General features: G+C 47.8%; 1 long non-coding RNA gene across 1 annotated transcript; it reads right to left on the bottom strand.

Moving 5' to 3' along the window:
• Positions 1 to 5,553: 5,553 nt before the first annotated feature.
• On the bottom strand, positions 5,554 to 7,353 carry LOC131905279 (uncharacterized). Its single transcript, XR_009377873.1, has 2 exons — positions 7,208 to 7,353; positions 5,554 to 6,613 (listed from the first exon to the last, which is right to left on the bottom strand). It is a non-coding gene; the product is annotated as an uncharacterized LOC131905279 (long non-coding RNA).
• Positions 7,354 to 22,609: the final 15,256 nt, after the last annotated feature.

Here is a 22,609-nt window from a genome sequence, read left to right as displayed (position 1 = left end):
GGGTGTTTTCCTTTTGGGTTTAGTTTGTGTGAAGTACGGTCTTGTGTATCCCAGGCTGGCTGTGAACTACCTATGTAGTCCAGGATTACCTTGACTTCCACTCCCCCTGTCTCCACCGCCTGTATTCTGGGGTTGTGTTTCCAGGGATCGAACCCAGAGCTACACGAGCCCCTGTCTTAAATATAGGTGGCTGGAGGTGTACCACAGTGGGTTGAGTACATTAAGCATGTACTTGAGACCCTGGCTTCCAGCCCCAGCACCAAAACGAAATGTATGTGAATTAAAGCTGGTACCCACAAACAGAGAGAGGAGCTGGTAGACTGGTGACTTGCTCCGGGACTCCTTCGAAGGACATGAATTCTCTTGCTTGGGGGTCCTGGGAGCCTGGCCTGCAGTTTGCCGCTGTGGGCCCTGGGCTCTACCAAGGCAGATGCGGCTCACAGCCACGAGGGGGCAGCATGGGCCAACGAACTGGCTGTGGTACCCGGGTGCCAAGGTGCTCGGGCGTCTCACCAGCTTCTCTGCGCGTGGGGCGGGCAGGACGCTCCTCAGGCACATCCGCCCGCAGAAAGGCGGAGAGAGAAAACATCGCAGAAGAGTGACGTAGCCGTGAAACTTTTCCACCTGTCCCAGGAATGCGTTCTCTTGAAAGGAGACCTACAGCTGGAGATTAAGCCCCTCGCTGGCCCAGACTCTCACCTGCTGGGGGCGGGAGGCACCAGTAAACCCCAGAGTGAGACCTAGGAACCTGAACCCGGAGCAAAGCATGAGCAGGAGTTGATTTGGCGCCCTGAACTTTCCCATAGTCCTGTTCCAGGGTCCCTCTCACCTGAGGCCACACCCAGGTACTTGGAGTATGACCTCACTAGCATGTGCCTGCCCCATCAGAAGGGATCAGCTGATGGGGAAGCAAGCCTCTGCATACCAGAAATCCCGGAAGCGGAGGCAGGAGGACCTAGAGTTCGAGGTCTTCTCTCTTTTCTTTTTTTAACTTTATTTTATGTACATTGGTGTTTTGCCTACGTGTGTGTGAATGTGTCGGATTCCCTGGAACTGGAGTTACAGACAGCTGTGAGCTGCCACATGGGTGAGAATTGAACCCGAGGCCTCTGGAACAGCAGGCAGTGCTCCTAATCACTGAGCCATCTCCCCAGCCTGTTCAAGGTCATCTTTGAGAACGTAGTAAATTCCAGGTCTGCCAGAGCTACTTTCAAAGGGTGTAAAGAGGGGCAGTGTCTGTGGTACATGCCTGAAATTCCAGAAGTCAGAGGGAAGGGGAAGGCGTACAAGTCCATCCTGAAATATGCAGAAAGAACACGTTCCCAAAACAAACAAGGACCTGTTAATCCCAACAGCCAGAATAAGACCACTACCACATTTGAGCAAAATTTGTAACAAGTTTGATTTTTATTGGGGTGCACCCATGAGCTGGGCCAGCAACTGCCTCCTAAGTCAGGGGAAAGAGAGCAGCCCCGAATCCATCTCTTGCCCCCCCCCCCTTTTTTTTTCTTTTCAATTTATTATGTATACAGTGTTCTGCATGCATGCCTGAAGGCCAGAAGAGGGCGCCAGATCTCATTACAGATGGTTGTGAGTCACCATGTGGTTGCTGGGAATTGAACTCAGGACCCCTGGAAGAGCTGCCAATGCCAACTGCTGCGCCATCTCTCCAGCCTCTCTTGAGTTTCTCTTGGGTCCCTTTTATGGAGTAAGATCACAAGTAGTTCTACAGAAGGGAGACAATGGGGCAATGAGGGAATACAAACAAAAAGTTTAAAAAAATGTGGTCACCCACCATTTTTTGAAGGGAGGGGTGTGGGGGGGTATTCTCAAACACAAATCAAGGTTTGGGGAAGGCCAGGTTCCAGGAAACAGCAACTCAACTCTCATGATAAATAGAAACTTGTTTTTAAAAAATACAGCATAATGGCTCCTGCCTTCAAAATGGAGTCAGGCAGGTTCCTCAGGCCTGCAAGCTGGCTCAGTGGGCAAAAGCTCTTGCTACAATGCCTGACAACCAGAGTTCAAATCCCTAATGATAAGATAATTGACTCCTGGAAGTTGTCCTCTGTCCTCTGCTTGCAAGATATGGGATGTGTGGATCCACATACATAAATACATCTAATTATTCACCATAACAAGAAGGTGGAGATGGGGAATAAATGGAGAACATGAGGGTTGGGGGAGGGTGTGAGATCCTCAGAGTTGTACTACTGTTAATGCCCCTAGTTCATCAACAAGGAAGCATCCCCTAAGAGGTAGAATAAAGACTCCCCAAGGCTACACAGGGGTCAGGGTCAGAGATGTCCAGTGACATCTCCAAGGACTCCTTGAAAGACACACCTCAGAAACATCCATGCCATGGAGTATTCCAGAAACCATCATGCACGCAGCATAGATGTCCAAGTTCAACTGAAAAGTCTTTTTTTAGAAGGTCACTTTAGCTGGTTATGTGGCTCAGTTATCAGTGTATTTGCCTAGCATGCATCAACCTAAGCCTTGGGTTGATCCCCAGGACCACATAAACTGTAAACCAGGGGTGGTGGTGCACTTGGGAGATACAGGCAGGAAGAAGTTCAAGCTCATTGTAGAGATTTTGAGGCCAGCCTGGGACACATATGACCATATTTCCAAACACCAAACCAAATAAATAAACAGACAAAAAACCTGAAGGTTGCTTTATGCTATTTTAAATTAATTTTTCTTTTATTTTACCTGTATGGGTGTTTTACCTGCATGCATGTCTGTGCACCTGGTGCTTTGAAAGACCAGAAAAGGGCATCAGATCCTCTGGATCCAGAGTTGCAGACATTGTGAGCCACCAAGTGGGTGCCGGGGATTGTACCTGGGTCCTCCGGAAGAACGGTCTTAGCCTGCTCTTAACCGCTGAGCCATCCCTCCATCCCCTCCTTTCGTTTTTCTCCTGCAGCTCTTACCTCGGTTCTTCTTGTTTTAATTTTTAGGGCTGGAGAGATGGTTCAGCAGTTAAGAATATATGCCACCCTTGCAGAGGACCTGGGTTCGGTTCCTAGCACCCACAAAGCCTCTGCCTACCACTCCAGTGCCACGGGGTCTGACACCTTCTTCTGGCCTCTGAGGGCTGCTGCACACATGGTATGCATGAGCTCACACACAAGCACACATGTTAGTCCTAGCCCGCCTTCAGCGACTCAGTGCCAGCAGCCACATCACCACCAGCCTCCAATGTGACACTCCTGCCCTTTAAAAGGTCCTCACCATCATAGCCCACTCTCTCCTGGTCTTTCTGTCTCTGTCCCCCTCCACCCTCCCTCAGAGGCAACCTCCCCCACAAATAAATCTTTCTCGTGAGATCTGTTGCATGGTGTGATCTTTGCAGCATACCTTGGCCCTGACCCACCAAAGTACTCCTACTGCACAAACCCTAACAACACACATACACATGAAAATAAATACACAAAGACATTTTTACATTTATTTCTATGGAGAGTCACCTGCATGCCACAGCTTATCCCTTGGTGTGTGTGTGTGTGTGTGTGTGTGTGTGTGTGTGTGTGTGTGTGTGTGTGTATGTGTGTGTGTGTGTGTGTGTGTATGTGTGTATGTGTGCGTGTATGTTTGTGTGTGTGGGGTGGCTGTAGCTGCTACTGCAGCTAGAGATTACTAAACTATATACATTCCCAGACTTGGAAAAAAAAAAAAAGTCTTGGGTGTGCTCAGTTCCTAAGGGAGCTGAGCTCAGACCATGCACTTTAGCAAGTGTTCTGTAATGTCCTCTGCTCCCCAAGAAGGGGCCTGGCATCCGGTGTGTGTGAATCACACCACTTCTCAGAGGCTGGACTGTGGACTGAACCCTTTCATGACCTGCCTTGTGTGGAAAATGCCTGGGCCTTGGTCGGAAGCAATGAGCAGTCTGCACGGCACACCCTTCCTGAGCCTTTTCCTCTTGTCCGTGGGCTCTTTTATAGCTCTGAAAATTGCAGGTGGGTGAAAATTCTGTCCTATCTGGTAGCGGTCTCCCAACAACCTCCCCCTTGTGGAGAAGGTACCTGCTTGCACATAATTTCACTAAGCCTGACCTAAAAAGTATCCTGTGGCTGTTCTTTGAGTTGGTGGCCACTCCCATCCAGCTCCCTCCCTCACAACGAGTGGGAACCCTTTAACTTATTTTTGTTGTTCCTGTGCTGGGATTGGAACCAGGATCTTAGAAGATTCTAGGTTCTACCTACGAGCTAACCTGGAAAAACCTCACTTAACACTTCCTTTACCAGGTGTTTATGGATGACTTCTTTAGAGGGTCCCTTACAGAAAGTAGGGTAACACAGTTAAAATTTACCAGCAGGAGGCAGCTGCCGCAGGGCAGCCTGGGAAAGAGCCGAGAGGAAAGGATGAGAGAGGAGTGAGGCACGGAAGGTGAGGGAGGGCTGGACTCCAGTGGGAGGGACTAGGTCAAGTTCCTGTTGGCTGTGGTCCTTGACCTTTTCTGTCCCTTTAAGCTTTTCTGTTTGTTTGTTTTGTTTTTCGAGACAGGATTTCTCTGTAACAGCTCTGGCTGTCCTGGAACTCGCTTTGTAGACCAAACTGGCCTCGAACTCACTGAGATCCGCCTGCCTCTGCCTCCCGAGTGAATGCTGGGATTAGTGGTGTGCACCACCACCGCCAGGCTCCCTTTAAGCTTTGAGAGGACCAAAGGAGGAGGATAATTGTCACGTTCCCTGTGTTTCAGTTTGGGGTGAGGCTGGACGCCAGGAGAAAGGCAGCCATGTTCCCCTGGGGTTAGAGATAGACTCAGGGTCTGTCCGGTTCTTAGTCAGGTGACACAGACAGCTGATGATGCGTGAAGTCTTGCCAACAGGAGCAACCACATTTTGGAAGGCATTGAATCTTGGCCTCCAGAAGGTGACTATCTGTTCCTGTCGTTTGCACACGGAGGTGGAGGCTCCGGATGACAGCACTGGAGGACTTGGCCACTGTGGACTCCCACCGCTGGGTCCTCCCGTGTCTCCATCCCGTCTAATGTAGCCCAGGCTGGCCTCCAACTCCAGCTGTGTAGGCCAGGATGACCTTGAACCCCTGATCCTTCTTCCTCACAGGTGCTGGGATTACAGGTCTGGGTACTTTGTCTGGCTTTCCCATCCCCTACAGACTCCTTCTAAACTGTAGGGCAGTGCTGGGCAGAGAGCTCAGTCTCCTGGGGTAGAAACAAGAGGAACTGCGTGCTGGGCATCGGTTCCACTGGTATCCAGAAGAGGGAGGCAGGAGACGGGGTGTGCATGGAGTACTAGGGGGACAGCAGGGCAAGGTACCTAGCGAGTGTATTCAGGACCCAGCTGACTGTCCTGGGGGAGTGGGCAGTTACAGGACAGTCAGACAATCCCCCAAATCTAAAAGATGGAGCAGCCACAAGCCTGGTAGAGTTTTAGAGACGGAAGCTAGGTAGGCATGGTGGCATATGCCTATAATCCCAGCACTCGGGATACAGGGGCAAAGGGATTACCGCTGAGGCAAACCTGGTCTACACAGTGTGTTTTCAGTCTAGCCTTGGACTACAAAGGGAACCCCTTTCTTGAAATTAAAAAAAAAAAAAAAAAAAAAACCTCTATAGGTGAGAAACCCCAAGGATATGGAGCCCAGCTGCCAGGAGACAGAGTTCAGAGTGGGTGGGAGTCCCTCACCAGCTGGTAGTAGCCACACCCCAGGTCCCCTGACTTCCACAACAGGGCTCTGCCTACCCCTCCCCAGTCTATTGCCTTCCGACACCCACTTAGAGACAGCATCTGGCTGGAGGAGGGAGGGTAGAGGAATGTGGCTGTGCAGATGAATTGGGGTCAGTGTGAGGACTAGACGACCAGGGCCGGGCAGTCCTGTCCTGGGAAGGACAAGGGCCTCCAGGGGTGGCAGTTGATTTGCCCCAGATGAAGTGTGTCACCGAGTCCAAAGTTCACACTTCCTCCTTAAGTGCTTTGTTTGATCCCAGCTCTGGATCCGACCTGGATTCCTGGGGGAGAGGGAGGGCGGAGCTTGCTCGGGAGGGGCACCAGCTGGCCTCCTCTCCTTGCTCTGCCCTTTGGGCACGACTGGGAGGCCACGTCTGCCTGCCCTCTCAGCACCCCCACACCCTCCATCTGAGGCTGGTAAGTTTCCACTGTGGCTCCTCCACAGTCTGAGTCAGGCTTGACCGGCCACCTGGAGCAGGCTGCAGGCAGTAGTGAAGCTTCCTTCTCCCGGGCCTGAGCAATGCCAGCCTCCCTGCTCTGACTGGATGCTTCTCTCCCCAGGGGCTGATCAGAAATGGCAGAGAACATGGTTCATCAAACACTGTAACAAAAAATTGCTGTAGGGCAGGGCTCCCCAGAGACCAAACTGACCAGGGAACTCCCGGACCAAGGAGCCTAGGAATCAGCAACCAGGTGGCGATCACGGATAAAAGACCTAGCAGGTACCAGGCAGGAAGATGGCAGACAGTCCTAGGAAAGTGAGTTATGTCCTTGTGTTAGAGACGAATACGGAGTGCACATGAGCATGCTGTCCACGAAGGGCCATCAGGCTTCATGTGAAGATAGACAGACAGGTGAGCTCTTCTGAGGCCAGGTGGGAAAGTGAGCAGAGGCCAGATTTTCTCCGATGAGATAGCCTGAGGGTATGAAACAACCAAGAAGGAATGGGGTGGGGCCGGGGAAAGGAGTGGACTGCTGCAGGGAAGGGAAGGGTGGAAGGGAAGGTGCTGGGCTGAGGTCTACTGTGGAAGGCCTGGGGGAGGGGTGGTCTCTGGTCACAGGTCCTGAACCTTAGCTACCGCCCCGACCATGTGACCTGTTTTCCTCAGTTGTCCGCACACGCTGCCGCCTGCACAGGGCAGGCCCTTAGTAAATATTTGGGGAAGGAATGCAGAGCTACTTGGGAATTTGGACAGAGGTGACTTAACAGTTTCAACCAAGAGAGTCATGTGGAAATGTTACGGCCTATTGACCTCCTAGAAATTCCTGTCATCTTCTTCCAGACCAGGTCTCATGTCTGTAAGAGTGCGAGAGGGGGCTGAGCAGCTAAAAGCACTGGCTGCTCTTCCAGAGGACCTGGGTTCAATTCCCAGCACCCACGTGGCAGATCGTGCCTGTCTGCAACTCCAGTTCAAGGGGATCAGATATTCTCTTAGACACACATGCAGACAAAACACCCATAAACATTGAAAAAAGAAAGTTCCAGAAAAGCCAGATGTGGCGATGCACACCTTTAACCACAGCATTCCAGGAGGCAGAGGAGGCAAGAGGATCACTCCATGTTCAAGGTCAGTTTCAGGGTTTCAGGTAAGCCAGGATTACATGTCTAGACCCCATCTTGAAAGAGAGAGAGAACTATCTATGTAGTAGCTCTGTAGCACAGTCACCCCTTTCTATTGTGAAGTAATACCCCATTGTGACAACATACCCTTTCTGCCTATCCACCCCTCAGCTGACAGACAAGGCCTGTTCTCACAGGTAGCGATTAAAAAGAGAGCCACTGTGGACATTCCCATGCAGGTTTTGTGTGTGGATAAATGTTTTCCTACCTCCTGAGTATACACCACCAGTGGAATTGCTAGGTCCTATGGTACCCCTTTCTGTACTTCTTTATTACCTCAATTCCTTAGAATAGACACACGATACTTTTATAATAAACTTAAAACCAGTGGTGGTAGCTTACACCTCTAATCTCAGCACTTGGGAGGCAGAGACAGGCAGATCTCTGAGTTCAAGGCCAGCCTGTTCTACAGATCAAGTTCCAGGACACAGAAAAAGCCTGTCTCAAAAAAATGAAAAACAACACTAAAAACAAACAAACAAAAAAAAATAAACAAAACCCTATATTTTATTTTATTTATTTAGTGCTGATGAGGATCAAATCCAGGGCCCCTTGCATGCTAGGCAAGTTTACAACTGAGCCACAGCTTCAGACCCCCAAATTATATGATATGTATATAAACACACATCTATCATATATACATATTTGTGTGTGTGATATATGTTGATATGCATGCATATGAAGGTCAGAGGACAATTTGGTGATGTCACTTCTCTCCTCCAACCTTTACGTGGGTTCCATGGAGAGAATTTAGGGTGTCAGGCAGGTGTGGCGAGTCCTTTTACCCATGAGTCATCTGGACAACCCTACTGTGGTCTGTCTCCTTTTGCAGCCCTGGGCTGGCCTGGAATTCACTATGTACAACTGACAGGCCTCTGTCAGCCACCTCCCATGTGCCACTGTGGGTGTCACCATGCTCAGTCACGTGAGGCGTTCCTGATGGACCTATGCAACAGCTACATTCCCAGCCCTCCCGACTTCTTATTTTCTTTTTTATGTTATTCCTGCAAGTTGTCCTCTGACCTCCACAGGGACACAGGGACACCTTTCCCCCATCCACACACCTGTGTGCATGCACAGAAAAATCAATTTTAAAAAAGTCAGACGGGCTGGAGAGATGGCTCACCAGTTAAGAGCACTTGTTGCTCCTGCAGAGGACCTGGGTTCAGTTCTCAGCACCCACGTGATGAACCCCAGTCATCAATAACAACAGTCCCAGGGGGGTTGATGTCTTCTTCTGAACAAGGCACACGTGTGCGCAGACATACATGGTAGCAAAACACTCAAACACAAATAAATACACACACACACACACCCCCCACACCCCACCCCCGTTGTGTAGTCCTGGCTGTCCCGGAACTGTTCTGTAGACCATGCTGACCTTGAACTCAGATATTCACCTGCCTCCCGAGTGCTTGGATTAAAGGCGTTTGCCACTATGCCTGGACAAAACAAACAACCCCCTCTAAAAAAAAAAAAAAAAAAAAAAAAAAAAAAAGCTGGAAGCCTGATAATTCCAGAACCTTTTCCTACAGTCATGTGGTCACCACCACCCAGTGTGTGGCCTGTCTCTGAAGGCTCAGATTTCATGGTCACTTGGACTGGAGAAAAAAATCCCGGAGAGAGAGAAGGCCAAGAGATGCCCTCTGAGCCTTCTGGGAAATAAGGCCAAAGTCCCAAGTCCTGTTTGTTTACAGCCTTGTTGAAGTACATGGCGCCTTCATTTCCACCGACCAGAATGAACCCAGCTACGGGACAGGGTGGGAGGGCGACTGTGTGAAAGGAATTACTAGGCACAATTACAAGTTCACAGGAAAGCGCCTCTAAATTAGGGTCAGTGAGCCCTGGAATGCTTCCACTCTGGGAGGCGTTTCATATATTTAAAAAAAGAATCAATGTAGGCTGGGTGTGATCGAAGCTCTCAGGAGGTAGAGGCAAATAGATTTCTGTGAGTCCCAGGACGGTTAGGGCTACATAGTGAGACCCTGTCTAAAAACAAAACAAAAAACAAAAAGAACAAGGAAAAACAGCAGTGTGTGCTCTTAACCTCTGAGCCATCTTTCCAGCCCAACAAGGAAACATTTTTAAAAATACTCCCACACCAGAGGCCATGCCTGGGGCATGCCAAGAGTGAAGCCATTACTTTGCTAATGGACTGGGGAGGTGGGTGGTGCAGTGCTAAGGGGCTGACCTGGACAGGCCAGTTCCGGGCCCTGCCTGTCATCCTGGGGCTCTGGGCAATCGGAAGAATCTTCCCCAAATGTTGGGGACCGATTCCGGACAGCAGTGTCCTTACTTTATCAAACCTTACAAAGGCAGGAAGTTCCTGGCCTAACCTCGGGCTGTACAACTTCCTGGAGTACCTGCTAATCAGCCAGCTGCAGGGGCCTGGGACCAAAGCGACCTCACCCTCCCTTAGGAATTTTCCATCCTTCTCTCCGTGCTTCCCCTGTTCCCCCTCCCTGCCTGAAGCCCTGTTTATAAGCCTCAACACCCAGTCAATAAACGGAGACCTCGACGCAACTCAGAATGTCTCTGTCTTCCTTTACGCGCCTGGTCTCCTTTCTCTCTCACCCCCATTGATCTTTCAGGAGGTGCCTCCTCGGGTCTCATCAAATAACCTGGCCCGCGGGACCGGGCAAGTGGCGCCCAACGTGGGGCTCGAGGCACGGTGACCTGCCGGACGACGAACAACGGAAGGGGCCCGAAGAGGATCAGGGTAGAGACGCCCGGACTGCATCACTCGTGCAACGCGGGAGAGTCTTGAGGTAAGTATGTCGTCCCATCGATCATGGGCAAAAATTTATCTAAAGAGGCTGTTTTTTTAAAGGAGATAAAAAGGTAATCTTAGGGAGAGAGGAATAAGAGTTAAGAAAAAGGATTTGATAAAATTCTTCCAATATGCGGAGGAGAAATGTCCCTGGTTAGTGATTAATGGACCAGGAATTCACCCTCTGACTTGGAACAAGGTTGAAAAAGATATTAACAAATTAATCAGAGATGGGGAAAATGTCCCGGATGCCTTTTTTAGTTTTTAATGGTGTGATTAGAGATGTTCTAAAGAAAGCAGAGGGAGATGGGCGTGTTTCACATTTACTAGCCCTTGCAGAGGATTTTCTCTCAAACTCCCCCTGCCTGACACCCAAGGGTCCAGAGGTTTATTGACATCTACCGGTAAGAGCGCTCTCTGTCCTGTCTGTGTCTCTGTCCTGTTACTTTTGTTTTGTACCGGTCGATCGATTTGTACTTTGCAGGCTCTCACTGGGGCAGACGTGTCCGGACAGTGAACCTGGCGGCGAAGGGAGACGTCCCAGAGCCCTAAGGCCACCTCAGAGGTGACGATTTGGTTTAGGAGCATCTTTGGGTATCTTCCCCCACAATGGGAGGAAGTGCCACCTTGTATTTTGTCCCGGGAATTTGTCAGAGCCATATTGTGGTTTTTTTGTTATGTTTTGTTATGATCATTGTTACTTTACTCTCTCCTTCTCTTCCAAGAAAAAAAAATTTGTTTAACTAAACGAAAAAAGGGGAACTGCTGCAGGCCGCAGGAATATATCATAAGAACTCAGCTGGTTATGGCAAAGTCACTACCTGGAGGAATCAGGGAATTCCTCCAGAGGAAGCCAAATCCTAAGGAGTTTTTGGTGTTACTTGGCTTGTTATATATCAGCTGTATTCTGTTATAAAAATCATGTGTGCCTTCATAGTTTTCCCAATTGATTTTTCCCTAAGAAGGGCTAACAATGTGCACTGATCACTCTCTAGACATACACATTCCAGGCATTTGGAGAACAGCCCCAGGAAAGGCTTTCTCTGGAATCAGATATCTCCCCTAGCCATTTTCAAGGACACAAGGAAACACCACCCAGGTGGTCACCCAACTTCCGAGGACTAACGGTGATAACCACCCACAGGCGAGTCTCCTGACTTAAGGTAAATTCCACAAGGAGACACCGCCCAGGTGGTCGCTCAACTTCCGAGGACTAACAGTGATAACCACCCACATACAAGTCTCCTGACTTAAGGTAAATTCCACAAGGAGACACCGCCTAGGAGAGGTGGATGTTAAGTAATAGCTTTACACAGTTTAGCTTGGACCCTCCCTTTTATATACCGGGACTTCCAGGGCACAGAAAGGAAAAGAAAAAAGAGAATGAAAGAACTAGATGGGTAAGAACTTGAGAGGAACAAACTGAGATGGAGAAGAACTAGATTGAAAGGCTAGAAGAGAGGACTAGAGGAACGAGATGGAAGATGAAAAAAGAGCCAGATGGGGAAGAACAAGATGAGAAAGAGCCAGATGAGAGAGAAGGAGATGGGAGAGGAGCTGATAGGGGAAAGAACTAGATAGATGAGAACCTAGAAGGGTCAGAACTATATGAAGGAATTAAGATAGAACCTAGAGGTAGATAAATATAGAGAAATCAGTCAAGAAAGGAGCTAGACATGACAGCAGAATAGAAGCTGTGTAGAGAGAGAACTGTCACAGAATAATAAAGTGTATGAACAAAACAAAACAACAACAACAAAAAAAAGGTGCATGTCTGACTGACAGGGATGTGGAAGCCCCTGATGTCTGTTTGATCAAGGACAGAGATCCTCGAGTCTGGATTGTTTTTGATGTGATTGAGCCTGGAGGGTTACCCCCTCACCTCCCAGAGCACATCAGGCTGTCATTGTTCTTGGAGCTTTGTTGGTTGTTTTGTTGGGGCAAAGTTTTTTCGTGTGCCCTTGGTCTTGTGTGTAATGTATTAATTGTTCTCTTTGTTGACTTGACTGTGACGGACGCTATGGGACAGTTCCCTTCTTCTCCATTAGACCTTTGCCTAGCCCACTGGAAGGATGTGTGAGCCACAATAGAGGGAACTGAGTTCCCCACCCCCACTCCCTGATTGAACTGAGATAAACAGGTAGCTCCTGCCAGATGGGGCTTGCATACTGCAGGAGGGGCTTGCTGGCTGTGAATGAGGCTGTCGTCTCAGTGCTGATGTTCCAGTTCTTGAATTGTCTGTGTAAATGTTATTTGTTTCTGTCTACTAACCTCCCTTATTTTTCTAGAGGAAGAGGAGGAAAGAGAGGCATAACAAAGGCCATCTCCGTCCCTCCCTAGCTCTCTTGCTATCAGGACTGCAGCCAGCCGGCTGCTCTCAGGAGGGTGGGGTGTGTGCTCTCCATACAGGCAGGCAAAGATGGGAGCTTTGGACAGGGCAATGGGGACTGCCTGCAATTGACAAAAACTGTGTGAACACTAAAGAGAGAATCTGACCCTCCCTTCCTTTACTGTGATAACTTCAAGGTCTCTTCTGCCGGCCAGCAGCTTCTCTTGTTAACCCTTCTCTGTCCTGATATTGCTTAAAAAGAAATGTTAAATTACCAGTTCAAGATACTGGGAAATTATGCTTTTGTTTCCACAGGAAAAATAAAAATTTACATGGGTTTTGGTCATTTGAGTTCAATGGGTTACAAATACTTGCCATCATTTAAGAGAATTGGTTTCAAATTATTGTTGGTTAAGATAAAATATAATGTTTTTATAAAAATGGCTTGAGATATATATATATAAAAAAAAAGAATGAAACATGTTTCAGATTTCTTTGTCTTGCTATTCTGCTGTTACATTGAGACTCCAAAGGGTCATAGTTGTAAAAATATCTGTCTACTCTACAGGTATGAATGAAAAATGTGGCCACATGTATGTTTGGTTTTGAATGTCTGAGTTTGCATGTCCTTTGTGTTAAGGAATACAAGTTAATACTAGTCATCTGGCTATTCAGATACTAGTTTAAAGCATAAACTGTTCTATTTAAAAAAAAAAAAAAAAAAAAAAAACTGAGAGGTATATTTGACTAATACATCTATAGGAGAACAAATTGTCCTGGTTATTGTTACCAAACAGAGATATTTTCAAGATCAGGCCTAGATTTGTTTGGCTCAGATACATTTAATGGATAATGGTCCTCAAACCTGTGAAAGATCTGATGAATATGGCATTTACATTATTTGATAAAAAGCTTACTATAGCAAACAGAGACTCCGAGCTCCCCAGCTCCTAGCAATGACTCCCAAGTTCTCCAAAGAAGATATGAAACAACAAGAAGATGCCACCTGAATTGTGGACAATGATGTCCTGACACCTGTCCTGCCAACACTATAAAGACTATAGGAGCCTGGGATGATGACAGTCTGGGTAATGGATAATCTATGTTGTTTTTTAAATAGACTTAAAAGTCTGCACTCAGGTAAAGTTTATCCTTCTCAGATCTTTGATGACATTGATGACTGGACTAGCTATAGCTTTCTCAGCTTAGTAATTGATTGATCAATGGATTAATTAATTAAAGCTTATAAGTCTCTTTAAAAAAAGATAAACAGGTTCTAAATATAGACTTACAGATGCTTTTCATTGGGCCAAGAAAATTTCAGTCCAATCTATATTTGGTTCTCTAGATAAAAAAGACACTATGGATTTCAGGGCAAATTGATAATACTACAATTACTAAGACTATGGGTCTAAAAGTTCCAAATAAGTTCGTAAGTTTTAACTCCTGTTCCTAGTTTATATCTGTCTCAACAGGTTTCCACTTGGCTGACAGATACATCCAAGCATCATTTGCTGGTGACAACCTACTGCAAATGACTATGAGCCCTGAACTTGCTGAAAGCTGATATGGACCAATTCAGCCGATATGTATACCATCTCTTCAGCTGGTCAATAAAACGTTCCCTCTTGTCTTTGACTAACATTCTGGCTTTCCAGGGCCTTGATAACAACGTCCCAATGTCAGCAGGAAGTAATTATAAAAGAGAGAAAACATCGACCCTGTTTCCCCCCCACCCTGGAATGTTAGCTTAAAAGGGAATTTCTTGTCATAGGGAACCTGAGATAAAGTTCCAAGTTGCTTGAGGATAAGGAACTCTGTCGGCCATCACAAGGCTTTTGGCCCTGTACTTCTGCTAATTACTGTTGGCTCTTATATCACTGATGTCTTAACTAAATGATGATTCATGTCTGGGTACCACTAAACTGAGGATGCTAGAATTCCAATATCCACCTCGGAACCCATGACACACTTGCAGATGGCAAAAACTAAATAAGGGGAAGCTCGCTTTGCCATTGATAATGGGAAAACTCTTATGTTGTGGTCCAATTAGTCTCTGATATGAAATTCTTTGAGCAGAGAGGCAGATACACTCGAGAACCTGTGTCTATGACTATTGCCCTCTTGTTAGGTATTGGGGCATCACTGCAAAAATTGGTACAGGAACTACTGCTCTCGTGCAGAGCAACCACCTTATGCAGTTACAAATGGCTATGACTACTGACCTAGAGGCCATAGAAAGATCCATTTCTGCTCTGGAGAAATCTTTAACCTCGCTCTCTGAGGTTGTGTTACAAAACATAAGAGGTCTGGATTTACTATTTTTTAAAGGAGGGGGGATTATGTGCAGCCTTGAAGGGAGAATGCTGCTTTTATGCCGACCATACTGGTATTGTCAGGGAATCGATAGAAAAATTAAGGGAAAGGCTGGCTCAAAGAAAAAGGGAGTTTGAAAATCAGCACGGGTGCTTTGACCTTTGGTCCCTGGGCCTTTCAGCGGTTGACTCGATTTATCAAAAATCAGATTGATTCGGCCTTACCACAACACATCTCGATTCATTATCACAGAGTAGATTCCGAGGAGGCCAGCCAGGAGCCCCATCAAGGACTCAGATTCAGTGTCCTAAGGCCCTAACGTCCCCACGGTCCTGCTAGAGGGTACTCAATGACGGGAATAGTACAGGGCCCACGCCGGAGACAACAGCATACAGAGGTCACCCGAGACCGGCTCAACACGGCATGCTGCCGAGCGTGGGAAGCCCCCTGTGTAGCCTAAGACAGGGACTCTCTCGGACCTTAGCCACCCCGGTCACATGGATTTAGTCCATTTTTGAGAAAAGAGGGGGAACTGTTGGGGACCGATTCCGGACAGCAGTGTCCTTACTTTATCAAACCTTACAAAGGCAGGAAGTTCCTGGCCTAACCTCGGGCTGTACAACTTCCTGGAGTACCTGCTAATCAGCCAGCTGCAGGGGCCTGGGACCAAAGCGACCTCACCCTCCCTTAGGAATTTTCCATCCTTCTCTCCGTGCTTCCCCTGTTCCCCCTCCCTGCCTGAAGCCCTGTTTATAAGCCTCAACACCCAGTCAATAAACGGAGACCTCGACGCAACTCAGAATGTCTCTGTCTTCCTTTACGCGCCTGGTCTCCTTTCTCTCTCACCCCCATTGATCTTTCAGGAGGTGCCTCCTCGGGTCTCATCAAATAACCTGGCCCGCGGGACCGGGCACCCAAACCGACTTGTTGAGCCTGATTCTTTGCCTGGGGCCAAACTCAGCCTTTCTGTAAAAGAGTAAAAGAGTGAACTCTATTGGATTCACAGGTTCTTAAGGTGGACAGACAGCTAGCTCTTCCGGGCAGGGGTTCTCAACCTTCCTACGGCTGCCACTCAATACAGCTCCTCATGGTGTGGTGACCCCCAACCATAAAATTATTTTCCTAGTACTTCATGACTGTAACTTTGCTACTGTTATAAATCATAATGTAAATATGTTTTCCAGTGGTCTTAGGTGACCCCTGTGAAAGGGTCGGTCAACCCCAAAGGGTCACGGCCCACAGGTTGAGAACTGATGCTTTAGGGCATTAAACACGGCTAGACTTGTTTATCTTCCTTCCTTCCATCCTTCCTTCCTTCCTCCCTTCTTCCTTCCTTCCTCCCTTCTTCCTTCCTTCCTTCCTTCCTTCCTTCCTTCTTCCTTCCTTCCTTCTCCTCCTCCTCCTTCTTCATTGACAGGGTCTCAGGTAGTCCAGCTCAGACGCTGAGGCCCGGGGATGACCTTGATCACCCCCCACCACTCCCCACGTGCTACCACACCTGGCTTTCATTGCCTTTTCAAAGGAAGGGAGGAGAAGAAGTGGAGGCTTTGTCATTCTCTTGTTCTAGAGAACAGCGGGAAAAGCCAACTCACAATGGGTGCATTCCAGCCCCGGCCAGAGCTGGCCGGAAACGTTCCCCCACGTGTTTAACCAAAAAGCTGTTTGCTGCGTGCTGATTGTTATGCTCTCCACAACCAGCCAAGGACTGGGGAGGTAGGGGTGGGGAGATGGCATGAATTCCATAGCTCTGTGTTAGCATCTTCTTAGAAACCCACATTGAACCAGACTTCTTTTTAAAGAGTTTTTGTTTTTCTCCAACTGGGTGGTGGGGGCACACGCCTTTAATCCCAGCAGGTGGGAGGCAGAGGCAGGTGGATCTCTGAATTCCAGGCCAGCCTGGTCTACAGAGTGAGCTCCAGGACAGCTGGGGCTACACAGAGAAACCCTGTCTTGAAAAAAAAAAAAGAGTTCTTTTCATTTTTAATTATGTGTATAAGCGTGTGCGGAGGTGTGTACACGTGAGCACAGGTGGCCTTGGAGGCCAGAAAGGGCATCCGGGCCCCCAGAACTTGAGTAACCGACAGCCCGCCTGACATGGGTGCTGGGTGCCAAGTCCTCTGCAAAAGCAGTACAGTGCTTAACTGCTGGGCCATCTCTCCAGCCCCCTGAACCAGATGAATTTAGGCAGGAAACCCCAAACTAAGACCTCCAAGAGACCAAAGCAAAAATTCTCAGAGATGTGGAGGGACTCAGTGACTAGGCGAGAGGTTTAGGCTAGGTACTCATGAAGGTTCCCTCCACTTCTAAAGGAGTATGATAGGAATTCTCTAGATGCCCGCTGTGTAGCTACAGAGAGAAACCCAAAACCTCTGTCTGTGTAGGAGAGAGCTAAGATGAGAAGCCATGGAGAAAGAAAGACTTTCTTCAGGGCACTGGAAAGATTCCTCAGCAGGGAAAGCTGTTCGGGTCTGGGGATGGGAGTTAGGATCCCCACGCGACAGGGCAAGACATCGAAGAGGGTCCTTCATCTTAGACTCGTGCTGAGGCCATTTTAGGGTTAACTAGAATTTGACCTCCTTGATGGAGAATCTCATGGAAAATTGCCCAACTCCGTTCTAGGACTCAAGGTCAAGACGTCCCAGCTAACCCATCATAGCTGCTGTTAAACTTCATGATGTGCCAAGTGGCCCCTGCAGCTACCAAGCAAGATGCCAGGATGTGCATTTTGGCTTTAAAAACCTCTTACCCGCTGGACGGTGGTGGCACACAAATTTAATCCCAGCACTCAGGAGGCAGAGGCAGACAGATCTCTGTGAGTTCAAAACCAGCCTGGTCTACAAAGCGAGTTCCAGGACAGGCACCAAAGCTACACAGAGAAACCCTGTCTCGAAATAACAACAACAACAAAAAAAAAAACCTCTTACCCTAAACACTCGGGCTACACTTGGGTCCCTAATACCTGGGTGTAGTCCCAGCCCGCTGGAATAAAGGCTTTCAATTGTCTATTCACTGTGTCTTGGTCGTCCTCTCTGGTGGGTTCCCCAGAATACTCAACACCCACATGACTGCTGGGTGGGCATGGGAACCTACCCATAACTGCAGAATGGGAGGCAGAGACAGGGCATCCCCAAAGAAAGCTTGCTAGCTAGACCTAATGAGTTACCAGCTGGATGGATTGTCTTAACCAAGGCTGGGGATTATTCCGCAGTTCCCCTAGTATTTCTAAAGTAGATACAAAGAAAAAACAGAATTTAAAATTTTATATCTTGGTTTATCTGTTTGTACTTTTTTGGGGTTTGGGGTTTGTTTGTTTCTTTGTTTTGGTTTTTGTTTGTTTGTTTTCGAGACAGGGTTTCTCTGTGTAGCTTTGGTGCCTGTCCTGGATCTCACTTTGTAGACCAGGCTGGCCTCGAACTCACAGAGATATGCCTGGCTCTGCCTCCCGAGTGCTGGGATTAAAGGTGTGTGCCACTGCTGTTTGTACTTTTAAAAATGTTTTATTTTTGTGGGAGGAAAGATGGCTCAGGGTTAAGAGCACTGGCTGCTCTTGCAGAGGATCTGGGTTTGATTCCTAGCACCCACATGGCAGCTCACAGCCATCTGTAACTCCAGCTCCAGGGGATCCAGTGAACTCTTGTATTGTTTTTGTTTTTGTTTTTTGTTTTTTGTTTTTTCGAGACAGGGTTTCTCTGTGTAGCTTTGTGCCTTTCCTGGAACTCACTTGGTAGCCCAGGCTGGCCTCGAACTCACAGAGATCCACCTGGCTCTGCCTCCCAAGTGCTGGGATTAAAGGCGTGTGCCACCACCGCCCGGCGGATCCAGTGAACTCTTGTAGCCTCCATGGGCACCAGACACATACTTGATACACAGACATACATGCAGGCAAGACACCCAAACACATAAAATAAATCAATCTTTTATGTATATGTGTATCTGTATGTGTGAGTGAATGTCACGTGTGTGGGTGGCCACAGTGGGCAGAGCGGGTGTTGTGTCTTCTGAAGCTCAAAGTACAGGCAGTGGGAACCATTTAATGTGGGTGCTGAGAACCTAATTTTGGTTCCCCGGGAGAAGAGCAAGTGTTCTTAACCACTGAGCCATCTTTCCAGCCCTTAAGAGCCATTTTAAAATTGCATTTATTTTCTTTATTTGTGTGTACGTGGGGGTAGGGCGGGTGCACCCCAGCCCCTGCAGTAGGCAATCTCCTTCCACCTCGTGGACTGTGGAGACTGAATCCGGACCCTGCTCATGACAGCACTTATCTTTCCCCTCTGTCCGAGCCATCTTGCTAGCCTAAGAAATATTTTAAATGTAGATGTTAAGCATGAGACACTTGAGAAGGAAGTAAGGCACATCTGAATATGAGCATGGACAGTCTCATTTGTATTTATTTAAAATTTTTATTACATTTATTTGTGTTGGGGGGGGGGGTGTGGACATTGTAGAAGTTCTGTCTCGGTTAGGTCTCAGAAACCCAGGACAGAAGGCTGAGGTGCTTAATAATGTATCAAAGCAGATGCTGGCCAGCTCTCCCGAACCACTCAGTACCTGTGGCTCCTCCCAGCTCTCCCAGCATCCCTCAGTACCTGTGGCTCCTCCCAGCTCTCCGCACTCCACCCCTTACTCTAAACCTGTAGCACCAATTCTAATTGGTCTTAATTAAAACAAAACAAAACAAACCAGAGTCAGATATCAGGGTGAAAGCTGAAAGATCAGAGAAGCAGAGCAAGCCACTAGAGAGACTTCTTACTCTAGGAATCCTCAGACTGAAAGAGGCCGAGTTCCTGTCTCCACCCTGCCTTATCACTTCCTTTCTCCGCCCAGCCATAGCACTTCCTGTTTCCTCTCCCCAAGTGCTGGGATTAAAGGTGTGTGCCAGCACTTCCTGGCCGCTAGTGGCTAGCTCCGCACTCTGAGCTCCAGGCAAGCTTTACTTATTTGTTAGGGCACAAGCAAATTATCACCACATAAACCTTTCCCTCCCAGGGGCTGGGCTGCACCTCATCCTCCCCATCCCCGATCCTGATATAACATCCATTTTGACATGGCCCAGCCTCTTGGCTCCTCCCTTGCTCTCTCATATCATGAGGCTTAGTCTGCTAACCATGTTCAGCGTGGACTTTTCCTCTGCTGCTCTCTCCCTTATATTGACAATAAAGATCTTCTCCGTAGTTAGGAGTCATGTCCTCCATTTTTCAGTCTGCTTCTATTACGTGGGTCCTGAGGCTTGAACTCAGGTCCTCAGCTGAGTTGCAAGTGCGTTTACTTGCTGAACCATCTCACGATCTCACGTGCCCAAATATATATATATATATATATATATATATATATATATATATATATATATATATATATATATATATATATATATATGGTTTTTTGAGACAGGGTTTCTCTGTGTAGCTTTGTGCCTTTCCAGGCTGGCCTCGAACTCACAGAGATCCACCTGCCTCTGCTGGGATTAAAGGCGTGTGCCACCACCACCCAGCCCAATTTTATATTTTAAAAAGGGATCTCATATTGCTCAGGCTACCCTCAAGATTGCTATAAACTGAGGCAGGTTTTTACAGAAATTCCTGATCCTCCTGCTTCCTCCTAAGTCCTAGAATTATGGGTATGTGGGATCATGCCTAGAGTTTTTTGTTTTGGTTTTTTTTTGAGGCAGGCTTTCTCTGTGTACCCCTGGCTGTCCTGGAACTAGCTCTGTAGACCAGTCTGCCCTCGAACTCAGAGATCTGCCTGCCTCTGCCTCCTAAGTGCTGGCTTTTTTTTTTTAAAAGATCGGTCTCCAGTATGTATCGCTGGTCTCAATCTTGTTATATAACTAAGGATGATGCCAAATTTATTTTTGAAGCCCTGGTCCTCCTGCCTCCTTCTCCCCAGGGCCGGGATTACAGGCGTTAGACAGCATATTTCGGAAGTAGTGTTTGAAATGACACTTGATATTAAAGACTTCTGTGTATAGAGTCTTGAGACAGCATCTCAGGCAGAGGAAACAGCAGAGACAGTCCTGAGGAAAGAGGCACACTTCAGTGATCAGAAGGGTTTTGTTTTGTTTTGTTTTGTTTTGAGACAGGGTTTCTCTATGTAGCCCGGCTGTCCTGGAATTCTCTATGAAGACCAGGTTGGTCTTAAACTAAGAGATTGTCGTGCCTCTGCCTCCCGAGTGCTGGGATTAATGGTGTGTGCCACCACGGCCCAGAAATGGTATTTTTAAATGAGGTGTGCGGTTTAACCCATCTACACACTCCCTTAAAACTGACTATAGTGTGAAGGGGCCCCAGAATAGGTTGACCACACAGCAGCCATGACAGGCTTACAGGCCTAGACACAGCTTCTGTGACAGACTTACTGGCAGGCAACACCCAGATCCAGGAAAAGCTTTAAGCTGATATCACCCAGGGATCCACCCAGGGATGAGGAAGTACCTGACATCCCAAACATTCCAACCATTAGATAAGGTGGCCAGATGTCCTTGAGTCTAGTGCACACCTATTTTTTGTTTTACAGATACCTAGACAATTCTCAGCCAATCAGAGTCCTGGACCCTGGAAATCCCCTCACCCCAACCTCTGCTATGATAAAAACTCTGCCCCACCTGAGTTCAGGGCTCTCTGCTCTCACCGCTGTGTCAGACAGACAGAGGGACCAAGCTCTGGAGCTTGAAATAAGGGCTCTTTGCTTTTACAAGAGGGATTCGGTCTCCGTGGTGGTCTTTTGGGGGTCCCCACGATCTGGGCATAACATATAGTACAGGTTTACTAAATCAGACTACGTAACTTGGACTAAGGAATGGCAGAAGGCTTGGACCAGCTGTTACTAACGGGTCCCTTGGCATATGCCAGCCAATCAAAGAGATTTTTTGGGCAGTAGTAAGAGCTACCTTGCAGCTGAAGGGGAGGAGTTTGCCAGCCAATATGAACCTAGAGGCTGCAAATCAATCCAGCAAGAGACACCATAGACAGTCTTTGGACACTGAAGCTCCCTGCAGACTCCCAGATGTTAGTTCCTCCATGAGGTAGATATCAAGATAGGGTCTCACTCTGTAGACCAGGCTGACCTTGAACTCACATATATCTGTAACCTCTGCCTCCCAAGAGCAGGAATTCAAGGCATGTGCCACCATGCCTGGCAGTTTAGTTTTTGAAACAGGTCTCACACTGCAGCCCAGGCTGTCCCCAAGCTAGAAGCAATCCTCCTGCCTTGGCTCACCCAGTGCTAGGATTGCAGGCGTGAGGCACCACACGGTTCTGCAGGACAGTTTCAGCCTTATATTGAGTTACATACTGTGAGTTACAAAGCAAGTTTTATACTGTGAGCTCCTGGCTGGTCTTGAACTCTGGACCTTCCTGCCTCAGCCTTCTGAGTTCTGGAATTACACTCTTGGGGGACAGATGAAACGATTAATTTGAAACATTTCAAACTTTAGTTTCTTATTTTTTTTGTGTGTGTATGTGTGTGTGTGTGGGGAGGTGTCATGAGCCATGTCCACATATGGAGGTCAAAGGACAGCCCTGTGGTATTGAGTCTTCTTTCCTACCTTTAGCTGGGTCTCAGGTTAAACTCAGGTCAACAGGCTTGTCAGGCAAGCACCTTTACCCGAAGAGCTATCTCAGACCACCAACAACAACAACAACCACCATCACCACCACCATCACCACCAACCATCACCACCACCACCACCATCACCCTGCGTGCACCTTTAAAGCTCCAGGAGATGTTGGGGGAAGGAGATGCTGAGCAAAGACAGAAGGTCAAGCTGCTGAGTCATCAGCGATGGAAGTCTACAAGACTGTGGAAAATGAGAAAAGGAGTGTCTTCAGAGAAAAGAGCACAGAAGTCCAGACCCCAGAATGTCAGGCCAGCATTCTTCCCAG

The sequence above is a fragment of the Peromyscus eremicus genome, chromosome 2 (genome assembly GCF_949786415.1).
Source record: "Peromyscus eremicus chromosome 2, PerEre_H2_v1, whole genome shotgun sequence".
NCBI lineage: Eukaryota > Metazoa > Chordata > Mammalia > Rodentia > Cricetidae > Peromyscus > Peromyscus eremicus.
Note: the sequence above shows the minus strand (reverse complement) of the source record. Positions and strands in the feature narration are given on the sequence as shown.